Raw genomic sequence first — 12,096 nt, 5'->3', positions numbered from 1 at the left:
TAAAAAGTGCCTAATTGCAGAACACTCGCGAGCCGGTCCTGCTATGCTCGATCGGGCTTATTCCGAAACGAGGCGGCTCAGCAGCAATCAGCGTATGGAACGAAACCGGATTTGTCCGCGGGTAAAGACGAATGGGGAGCGGCGCTAATAATTCCTCCAGACGTGAGCTCAGCTTCCCCAGCTGCTCCGACGCCATTAGCGGGAATCCCTGCAGCCTCCTTCCACACGTGTGGAATGCCTGCCTCCTCCCTGCTAGTCATTCGGCGGGATGACGCGAGCCAAGTCTCCGGGGAAATCAACTTTTTTCGGGCCACCTTAAGGCAGGCTCGGCCCCCGGCACGACGGCTAACTCTCCGGCTCCACCCTCGGAAAGTGCGAGTGAGACCTCTTCCAAGCCGCGCAGCCAGCGGGGGTGGGTGGATGGGAAAGCCTTTCCGAAGTGCCGAGCGAGAGATGCGCCAGCTGCTGGGGATCGCGTGCAGCGCGGGAGAAACCGTAAGTCAGATCAAGGTGGGGGCTTTCCTGGCGATCCCTTAGCCTCGGGGTGAACTTATGCGTCAGCAAAAGCAGATGGGATTGCTGGAACTTGAAGTGGTTGTTGTTCACTGGCGAAAGAAGGAAGCTTGCCCAGCCCCTAAATACTGGAGAAGAAAGTCGTCCTTTTCCTGGGTGAAATCCAGGCTGAGTTTGGTGGGAAGTTTGTGTTCCTACAGGGGATGTGCAAGTGGCTAGCTGAGAAGGGAGGCAGGGGCTTTGTGTCTGAGACAGCGTGGTATAGTAGTTAAAAGCAGTGGGCGCTGATCTGATGAACTGGATTGGAGACCCCCCTCCTCCACATGAAGCCTGCCAGGGTGACCTTGGGTGACCTCTCTCAGGACTCTCTCAGCCTTGGTGGCTGTTATGGGGAGAGGAAGGGAAGGAGTTTGTAGCTGCTTTGAGATTGCTTATGGGTAGAAAAGTGGAGTATAAATCCAAATTCTTTTTCTGCTGTAAAAGCAGCATGGTCATTCCTCTGGGGTGAGAGGAAGCCACAGACCCATTTGCAGCAGGCCATCTTTGATCTTTGTGGCCTTTGCGCAAGCTTTGATGATCCTGGAACCCTCTGTTGCTACTGGGTGTTTAGATCCTGCTTGACTGATCCACAAATTTAATTGCAACTGTACATCATGACCTCAGTTCCTCCATCTATAAAATGGGAAGATGTAAAATAAGGAAACAGGTGTTCCCCATCCTAAGCTTCGTAGCCATGGCAAGCTGTGGGTTTGCAGAGTGGAATAAATCTTTGAGGCAGGACAGCTTTGATACCATAGAAATGCTTTAAAAAGTTATATTCCCTGTCTACTCAAGCATTAACTTAAGTTGCACATTACTTGTTTGTTCTTCTCCCTATATCTGTGACCCTGGTGGGGAAATTAGAAACATGGCCTGTAGTTTCCTTTACTACTTGTTAAAAATCTTAGGGTTTGTACTCTGTAGTGTTGTTAGGAATTTAAACTATGTATGAAATAAGGTGTAAAAACTGATTGCAGTTAAGATAGCAGAGGGAATAGTGCCTAAAGCCCCAATGTTAAAAAAAAGACTGAAATTTAGGATCACCAACCTTTGGGTGGTCCTGGGTTCAGTTCTGTTAAAGAAAATAACTTATTTGGAAGGTGGACTCTATGGCATCGTATACCATTTGAGTATTTTCGCTCCCTAAATCCTTCTCAGGTACTCCCCCAAATTAGGAATTTTCTAATCCAGAGTTACAACTGTACTTCAAACCCATGTTCAACACAGAACTTACTGCGAGGATGCAGTCTAAGAATCTGATGTTTATATGGGGAAAAAGTTATCAGTATGTTAGCATTGGCTTCTCCCACTAAATTCCTTCAAAGTCATGTCAGTAATCTTTCTGTTATCTTTTAAGGTGATGCTGAGCTATTGAAAATAATTAATATTTTGAATGTTTTTTAAAGGATGCCAAATAGGAACCCAAAGCAGCTTACAATATTTCTCTCCCCTCTTTCATTTTATGTTTATAACTAGCGGGGCCCGGCCACGCGTTGCTGTGGCAATTGTCCTCCTCATCACAGTCTGCAACCCACACAGATGTCCATGCAGGTCCAATGATCCCCAGCATAGCCTTTTGGGGTGGTCAAATGGAATCCCTCTTCCCCTTTTCAATTCACTTTGTTATATGGTGGTGTCCTGTTTTTTAGCATAAGGTAACCCTTTCCATTCCACAATGGAACTGCCCAGAGTGCGAATCCCGCTATCCATGAGGCTGGTTGACACGCACAGTCCTGGCTTGGGTAAGGCAGAACTGGGGCAAGGAGGCTATCCCAGTCAGGCAGCAGAGGCAGGGTGGTGAGGCGCTCAGATCGAGGCCAGCTCCCTGGGTTCTTAAAGGGCCATGTGCAAAAGAAGCAGAGCCGGTAGTGTTGGTTTGCCCCCACCCTGCGGATTTTCTTAGAAGAAGAAGGCAAACTCCAGCTCGCTTTTAGTAAAAGAGAGCTGTGGCGAATATGGGTGAGGAAGTGGGTAAGTGGTGGTTGGATGTAAGGGAGTGGGTAAGTGGTGGTTGGATGTGAGGGAGGGCAGAGTGAGGTATGTGCGGATGATCTGGATGTGTGTTGTGTGTTAGCAGTGGGTGAGGCACAGAGAGTGAAAGTTACCTGCGTGTGAGGGGGGGAAGCCCCACCTGGTGTCTCACATGGCAAAGTGTGTATGTGTTTCACTTCCAGTCATATTACCTAACTGTGTTACCTATTTACTGTTTTCACTTGTCATCTCTGCCCATGTGCACGAACATTCTAAGCTCTCATACCAAGCCCTCAGGCCACAGACAGACAGGCTGCATGAACATTCTAAGGGTGACAGTTAAACACAAACAGCTTCATGGCCTGGTGCACCAGGAAAAAGATGTTTTACCTGGCTCAGGTATGGACTTTTGGCGATTTGAAGGTCCAATTACCTGCCCGCAACAGGGAGGGACATCATGTGAAAATTTGGGGGTGATCCGTCCAGCCGTTTCAGCATTAGGGAGTGACTAACAAAGTCACTGTTAGCTTTTTATATATATATCCCTGGGAAGTACACTAGGCTGAGAAAGACTATATCACCCAAGGTCAATCATAAGCTTCCATACAGGTTTTGCACCCTTTTTGGGGAGCATTTTTGGGGTTTGTGTTTAAAGACCCAGATTTTTTTTAAAAAATGAAAAAAGCCAAACCCCCATCCTGGAAAGGGGATGCTTCCCTGACTTTTTTGAATTTTACATTTTTTTTCAGGTATATTTAAACCTGATCCAAAAAAAATTCCAAGCATGTGAAGTCCACATGGGAGTCAGAAGTGGCAAGTGGTACAGAACTTGCGCCCAGTGTTAAGCTCTGCACTGCCTGCTGCTCTGAAACTACATGTACTTTTGAGGCAGCATTTAGCTCTACACCATCTCCAAAGTTTATGTGGACTTTGGAGGCAGTGGAGCAGAGCTGAATTCTAGGCCTGGCCATGCCGAGTCCAGCGTTTAGCTGCCGGCCACCTCCAGGCCCATGTGAACTGTGGCAATGGCCAGGAGGGGATGAGGCCTCCCCATCTCTTTTCAATCATGGTTGGGGGCAAAGCTGTTTGAAAAATGCCAAAGAAGTCAGTATTTTTTGCAATCTGCTTTTTGGCTTCCTCATATTGCTGCCATTTTTTTTCAGAAGAAAAAATCTCTGCAATACCAATAAGGTTATTTGGGGGTGGTATTATATGCCAATAAAGGCTTGGTGCTACTACTGATCCAAATAACTGGAACTGGTTCCAGTTATGACTTTGCCATTTGTTCACCCCCACTTCTATGATGGAATGGGAATCTGAAGGTGAGTCTCTCAGACTCTGTCCAAGACTCTACAATCCCACACTGACTCTCTTTTCTGTTGGTGGCCCTTTATTTGGCAGGTATAGTAAAAGGATGGAAGCTTAATTAACTGAGAACAGTGGTTTTGAACACATTGCTCAAGATCCTTGGGTCACAGAGCTGTGCTAACTGGTTCCCTAGACCTTTACAAGCCATCGTTCCCTAGACCTTTACAAAGCCACCGTTTCTTGCTGCCTTTGGAAGGATCAGCTGATAACATGGCCCCACTCCATCCACTGTCCCTAGTTCAGTGGTGGCGAACCTATGGCACGGGTGCCAGAGGTGGCACTCAGAGCCCTCTCTGTGGGCACGTGCAAACAGAGCCCCCCTCCCCCACATCTAGGCTGGCCTGGGCCACTGGGCTCGATTATTAGCATTAAACCTAAGACCTAGTTTTGGGGAAGCAGTGTAGGTAACCCTGCTAAGCGCTGTTAAACCCCACTGATCTTCATGCGAAGAACTAAAGCGTGATCCTTTACCTGGGAGTAAGCTTGGTTGCTGGCAATGGGGCTTGCTTCTGAGTAAACCCTCCTAGGGTCGTGATTCACCCATTGGAAGAGTTGCGCGGTTGCTTCAAAGCAAAGCCACTGACTATCACCAAGCTTACTCCCGAGTAACGCATACCTCGGAGCCAACCATTTTTTCCAAACTAAAACCTCAGTATTCAAGTTAAATTGTCATGTTGGCACTTTGCGATAAATAAGTGGGTTTTGGGTTGCAATTTGGGCACTCAGTCTCAAAAAGGTTCGCCATCGCTGCCCTAGTTGGTCCTTCAATTTTCATGCCTGTAGCATGGAACCCCCACTCACTGAGAATGCTAGTTTTTCATGTCGTCTCTGTACCACAGGTGTTGACAAGTATTGGATGACTTGGAAAGTAGCTGGTTTGGGCAGGGAGGGTGGGCTAGAGAGAGAGGAAGCCAAGTCCTCTGAACGTACTTATACTGACTTTTTCCTCAGTCCTTCTAGCGCCTGACTTGCATTTCCTGCCCCCAGTTTTCTTTGCAAGCTGTCCCTGCTCCTGATGTTTGATACTGATGAAGTCATAATGTTGTCTCCTCCTTTTCCTGTCACAAGACTGTTTCATTTGGCTGTGACCACATACAAGTATGTGTGAAAGGTTGCCCCAAACCGGGTACCTTACCAGTAGTGCCCTGAACCAGGGTTCTTTATCCAGATACTCTCACACAGCTGAGATTTTTAAAAAAATTATTAAAAGGAAAGGAAAAGAAATAATAAAATCAGTTCTCTTGCAGCTCTAGACAGTTCCAAGTATAAAAAATATATATACAAGGCTATGCAGCCTAAGACAGAAGAATAGTAAAAAGACAAGAACAATGGGAAAATCTTAAGAAAAATCTTCTATGAAAGTGGTGTCAGGGGTTTTATAGAATTGGCTCATCTAGACTGTTTGATCAGTAATTAACCAATTGGGTGTTGAATGGAGTCGAATCTTCTAGAATCTAGATGATGAGGGAGATGACCCCCATCTGAGCATTCTTGGCAATTAAGCCCTATCTGTCCAGTTTAGAATGTGGCCTTGTAAAAGCCAGTTCTGTTATTTAAAGAATAACACCACTTAAACTAAACACAAACACAGTTTACAACTTTAGCGAGGCCAAATGGTTGCATTGTAAACAACCTTGCAAAACCAAATGGTTGCCCCATAAAAGACCCAATATACAAGATAAGTGATCTCTAAGTAAATTTAAAGGAATATATACACTTTCTTCGCAGTATGATATCACATAGTTGTAATTCACAAATTCTCCTGCTTCTGTCTGGGGCTTGAAAATGGGTCCTGGGTCTGGAAGGGCTGAAGATAACTGGCTTGGTGAACAGCGGGAGCATTATTATTGCCTGGAACCTTTGCACTTAATCTTGGATTGTTGTTGAGGATACTTTGTATATGTCCAGAAGCTTGTACGTGCACAGCAGAGGGATTTGGGGCCAGTGTTGCTGAGTTTTTAGTGAACCTTGGAACATTGTCCAGACATGATGGTGTTACTTCCAGTTTTATGTCAGAAGTAGGGCCACCAGTAGGGCCACCAATCTCCAGGTGGTGGTTGGAAGTCATCTGCTATTAGAACTGATCTCCAGGCAACAGAGAGAAAAAGACTGCGTTGGAAGGTAAATTCCATGGCATTATACCCCACTGAAGTCCTTCCCTCCCCAAACCCAATCCTCCTCAGACTCCACTCCCCAAATCTCCAGTTCTTGGTGGTCTCCCATCCTAGCCAGACATGTTGCCACCCAATGGTGTGATGATATCAGATGTTTTCCTTATTTTCTCCTCTGCTAGCCTGTCAAGCAGTGGTGGGAGCATGGGGCTTAGACCAAAGAGTGTCCTAGCTTCCCTAGCTTCACTGCCAATGCAGACTAGTAGCATAGTAGCATAACTAGTAGCATAGATGACTTAATGAATGGGGTTCTTTTTTAAAGTAGTTACCAACACCTGTTTTGCACTGGCAGCTTAGGTATGAACCTCCATGTTCAGATATAGTATTCCTGAAGCAGCCTATTTCTTTCATGTCTTGGTTCATGAAGGTATCTGGTGGCTAATATGGAAAACAGAATAGTAGAACTTAAGTTTGATCCTGCGGGGCACTGACATTCAAACACATTGTGTGATAAAATCTGTGTCTTGCCAATGGCTTCTAAAACAGCTGTTGAAGCAAATGCTGTGGAAATCAAGTATGGACCTGGGACCCAAATACAATGTTGACAAGTACTTGCCTACACAGACATAAGGAAGTGGTATATACTGTAGTCCTTGGAAAGAACTTGTGAGATGGGAATATTGATCACAAAATTGAGAAGTGGAGCATGGGGCAGAAGCTCCTGTGTTTCTGGTGGTATGTGAAAGGCATCCTATGATGTTCACACTTACCTCAGAATTGTATTTGTTCATATTGGTTGTTTCTCCACGGTTTCTGCAAAACCTATTTGATCAAAGGTCACAATAGGACACCATGGAAAATTAAGTTTCTGCCATTAACCCTCTTAGAGTAGTAGCAAATGTACACAGTTTGGAAAATGGAATTTCTAGGGAAAATATAGAGCAGGGGATGGGGGAAATATCCTTTGCTCCCAACCTCTGATCTTTCCTTCTAAGGGTTCCTTATCAGTGTTTTCATTATTGCTGCCAACATGAATTTAGGGCATGCACATTTGCTGAGATTAAGGGAACAGATAAAAAGTTAAATGGTTGCTTGTTTTTAGTCCAGGTCAACAGGCCACTTATTTTATAACTGCAAATTCCACAGGGAGGGCAGCTGAATTAGTCTGGGACAGCAAAAACAGCCAAGAATCCTGAGCTTTTAAACAGTCTTACTATGGCATAAACTTCATCAATTTGTTAGTCCTTAAAAAACTGGTGATATGATGATGCAAAGTCTTCACAAATAGGAAGTTTGGGACTTGGGATACTGTTAAACCAAGGTGAGCAAAATAGCATTCCCGATATTCAGAGGAAGTAAGTCCCATCGATTTCAGTGTAGAACTCATGGGATCATAGCTTCAGTGTTACTGGTTTGAACATTAAGGATACTTCCAAAAAATCTAGCTTAGTTTTGTTGTCTGGTATGCAATACAATCTCAAATTAAATTGTGTTAAATCTAGTATCCTCCGTCCAAGTTCGCATACTTTTTTTTCCGTTTTGAGGAGCACTGACAATTCTATTTCAGTCTTCCTTTTTAAAGAAGAGTATATTTTGTAAGCCTTCTGACCAAGCACTTTCACCATTAACTTGGAACAGCCGCTTATGAAATGCAAAGAGAAGTTACAGGCTAATTCTGTTAAGCAAGAATTTCTTACAAAACGTCTTGTGGTGAAAATTATTCCTGAATAAAGTTAAAAGGGTTAGAAAAATGTCTCTCGGCAACAGCTGATGATGCTTTATAATGGATACCTGGCAATATACAATAAAACTAACGTTTCTCAAAAATTGAACCTTCTTCTTCACATGGCTCTGTCTGCTGGGGCTTCAAACCACTGTAAAGGAAGAGGAAAGTGTAAGAGGAGGTTATCTTGGCTATAGATATGGACTTTGTTATTCCCTCCATTCAGAGAGCACAAATATCTCTCATCAGGATTCTTTGGGTATGCATAACAGTTAAATTCATATAGAACTGATACAGATTTTTTAAGATGAATTATTTTTGAAGAAGAAGAGGAGTTTTGCATTTATATCCCCCCTTTCTCTCCTATAGGAGACTCAAAGGGGCTTACAGTCTCCTTGCCCTTCCCCCTTCACAACAAACACCCTGTGAGGTAGGTGGGGCTGAGAGAGCTCCGGAAAGCTGTGACTAGCCCAAGGTCACCCAGCTGGCATGTGTGGGAGTCCATAGGCTAATCTGAATTCCCCAGATAAGCCTCCACAACTCAAGCGGGGAATCAAACCCGGTTCTTCCAGATCAGAGTGCACGTGCTCTTAGCCACTTCACCACTGCTGCTCCTGAAGAGAAAACTATAAGTTTCCTTTGAAGTCCAGTGTTTTTTAGGTGTTTTGATCATAATATAGTTATTCCTCAAGAGCTAAGTGATCTGGAGAAAACACTCTTGCTGGATAAGGCTATCTGACATCTATATCTGACATCTATACTCTTGCTGGATAAGGCTATCTGAGCCCTTCGGGGGAGGGCGGTATAAAAGTGGAATAAATAATAATAATAATAATAATAATAATAATAATAATAATAATAATAATAATAATAATAATAATAATAATAATAATAATAATAATAATAATAATAATAATATATTACAAGGTATGACTGGCCCAAAGACACTTAGTGCTATTGTAACACTCCAGTAGGTTTATCTGGAAAGTTCTAAAAAATTCCATCCATTACAGAATGTGGTTGATAGGAGCAAACCTTTTAGAACACATTAATTAGTTTTGATCCAGTTCCTCAGGATTTTGGTTTATTTCCAAGACCAATTCAAAGTTGAGGTCCAGGGCTGCTATGTCTACTCTTCGGCCTTTTATGCATGCAGTGCTTACCCCATGGCAGCTTTACTGTGGGTTTTGCCTGCTTTTTTATTTGTTTAATTAGAATTCCCTTGCTGTGAAGTGTCCTTAGCTAAGCCAATCCTCCATTTTGCCCACCTGTTATCTCTGTGCAACCTCTAGCTGGGGAGGTTGCTCTCTGCTGCCTTTGTGTGTGTGTGTGCCATCTTGGCTCCAGCATTATTTTGCTAGACCATGTAAATTTCAGGTAGATTTCACCAGTCTACTTTTCCAACAATAGACCGGCAGCGTTATTTTTTTTAAAAAAAGGAAAACTCTTTCAATTGCTCTGAATTGCTGCTCTGAAGAGTGGGAGAAACTGCTATTGGTTGGCCAGGAGAAGGTGAGGAGGAGTAAGAAAAGCCGGACTTCCCTGTAAAGGAAGAGGAAACTTGCGCTTTCGAGGTTTCGGAAACTGCAGAGATTCTCTGATCTGAGATACGATGAGTTCAGGAGAGTGGAAAATATGTGCATAACAGGGAATCCAACCAGAAGGGGATCTACACTCAACACGAAGGTGACCACAAGTGCATAAATAGTCTTAGTCTGCCTGTTCCATGGTTTAAGTACTGTGTCCTGCATTATGTAGCCTTTTTGATTGTGGCACTGTAAGTTTAGGAGAGGCACATTTTGTCCCAGTCCTTGTAATGTCAATGAGTTTGATCAAGATAGCCATCATATGCACACATACCTTGGCGTAAGACGTATCACGCGTAGTTGTACTTTCTTCCCAGTAGATATGCATACAATCATATTGTGTGACAAGAATATTTTGGCTGGCTTTAGGTATGAGTTGATAGTAACTATAGTGGCAACTTGTGAATGATGGTTGCATTTTGCACTGGTGGGTATTTTTTTTTAAAAAAGAAAACTCTTCCATTTGCTCTGAATTGCTCCCCTCCTTTGTATTTTGTTTTAATTTATTGTATGCTGCATTTTGAATAGCTTTTTATTATTGCTGCAAACTAGTTATGTGTGTGGGCGGCTTAGGTTTGGATCCATCTAGCTTTTTCTCTTGATCCTATTGCCCTTCTTACTGCTACTTCTGTTCCATGTGGCTTTTGTACATGCAGACCTCATGCCCCTCAACATAGCCATGGGGGGCGGGAGTTAAAGAGGACTCCACCTACTTTTTCCATCAGGAGAATACCTGATTGGATTCAACCTGTAACACATGTTGGTGAAGCTGCTGTGAAAGGTTATGAGACCTCATGGACAAATGGCATAGGAAACGCATTAGGAAAGGAGGTGATAAGCAAAATTACTTCTCCTCGTTGTTCCACCAGTGTAGTTTCTGCTGGCACAAAAGACCACATTGGTGGAAGAAGCAGTGGATGTACAGGATCCAGCCCAGTGAACTTGGGAGTTGTGATTTGAACCTGGTTCCCTTCCTCACAGTCACTCTGCTATGGCAGCTGTGTAGGATATTGCACTACCTCAGGAGTGAGGTTATTTTACACAAATCAGGTTTAACGAGTAGAAAATGCTCCATTTCTATATAGGCCGCCTAAGTACCTTATTTGAAACCTTCATCTTAGTAGAAGCAGTGCTACTGATTGAAGCCAATGACATTTCTGCTTCAACAAATGGTTTTGTACAAACCTTTACCTTGTTGAGATCCAAGGCTTTGTGAAAGTTGGTATATTTGTCCATTGTTTTAACTGCACAGTATTAAAATTGATGCAAGTAATAAGTCTAGTATTGACATGGACACTGTTTCTTTAAGAACTGTTTCTTTAAAAAGCAACAAACAAAAAAGCAGTAACAAACCTCGTTGATCTAAAAAAGGATCTTACTTGGAGAGCTGTTTTAGAATTTTTGGAAAAAAATCATGTTTAGGTTTTGGAAAAATTCATGTTCAGCTGATTCTGTGCCACAAAATTCCCTGTCTGACTCTAGTAAGGTCAATCGTTATAAAATACAGCAGCAGTGAACCATTATATCAGATTACAAGGGAAGGCTGGGATGCCACTGTTCCACATGGTAGTAAAATTTAAGGGAACTGTGGCGGAATGGGCTTGCTTTGCCTGGCAGGTCCTATTTCACTCCCAAGCCTTTCCCAGGGATTGCCAAGTTTTCCTAGAGAGGTCTTGCTTTCTCTCTGGGTAAAGCACTGCCACCACCTGACTGTTTGAGGAACTGCCCACTGGGGAGGGTCAGGGCTCCCCAACTTCCTTTACAACCGTGAGGCCTAGCCACAGTTTTCCCGGTTCCCCTTTCCTGGGTTCCACAGGGTAGATTGGAGATCCTGGAGGAAAAGCGGCTTATCAGCTGCCAACTTCCTCCCACATCCTATTTAGATAGAGCATCCAAGATGATGTACAGAAAACTGTTCCACACATCTAAGGTTCAAAAGTATATATTCAAAATAAAATGGTTACAAGTAGGTTTTAGCACTGCACCAGATTGAGCAAGGGTTTCCAAAACAAAGGAGATATAAATGCAAATCCTCTATTCCTCTCTCTAAACATATCCTAGCAGTTGTTAAAAATAGGGTAGGCACTTAAAGTTTAGAAGGTTACAATTCTCAAAGAGTTCCCATTACCTGGGATGCTGTGAACTTCCTGGATGAGCACATGGTCCCAAAATGGCTGTTTTCTCCACAGCTCAGGCAAGGGTTCCCTTCAGTGACCCAGCAGAAAGAGACCTCGCCCCTCTCTTCCCAGAGTTTTATCAGTTCCCAGACCCCACACCTCTTTCAGGGTCAGGCTGGATTAAGATATCTTCCCCCCGTCGGTCAGGTAGCTCTTCCTGATGTCCCTTTGGCATTTTTAAGTCCTCCAAATCTATGATACCTGATGGGAGAAGGGGAGGGAAAAAAGGGGGGCGGGGAGCCATTCCTCCACAGGAACCATGACTAAAATGTTTTATAAGTGGTGTTTCACTCCATAAAGATTAAGCAGGATTTGTGGCTGTAATAAACAATGGTCTCTTAAATGTGTTAGAGTTGATACAGAGTTTCAACTCATGTAATGATCATATCCTGAAGTTTATGAGTAGTGAAATATGGTATTTTTTTCCAGACTGATTTAGAAGCTCCAATTTAAATCAAGCTCCAATGTAAATTATTGCATATATTTTCAGCCCCCACCCTCCCTTGGTTACAAGCCTCTTTTCCCCTACTGAGGGGACACACACAGCCTACTAAAGTTTTTGGGATCTAGGTTCACTTTGGATTATAAACCTTTCCCCTCAGTTACCA

The 12,096-nt window shown here is 43.5% G+C and overlaps 1 protein-coding gene across 1 annotated transcript in view; it reads left to right on the top strand.

Annotated features, from left to right (window-relative positions):
* Positions 1 to 365: 365 nt before the first annotated feature.
* Positions 366 to 12,096, top strand: part of PLA2G4A (phospholipase A2 group IVA) — a 105,758-nt gene continuing 94,027 nt past the window's right edge. The window contains exon 1 of the mRNA XM_048482461.1: positions 366 to 495. The gene's annotated coding sequence lies outside the window, so the exon portion shown is untranslated. The remainder of the gene's footprint in view (positions 496 to 12,096) is intronic.

This window comes from Sphaerodactylus townsendi, unplaced genomic scaffold (assembly GCF_021028975.2).
Source record: "Sphaerodactylus townsendi isolate TG3544 unplaced genomic scaffold, MPM_Stown_v2.3 scaffold_18, whole genome shotgun sequence".
In the NCBI taxonomy this organism is placed as follows: Eukaryota; Metazoa; Chordata; class Lepidosauria; order Squamata; family Sphaerodactylidae; genus Sphaerodactylus; species Sphaerodactylus townsendi.
The sequence above is the reverse complement of the archived record's forward strand: the minus strand, read 5'-3'. Positions and strand labels throughout refer to the sequence as shown.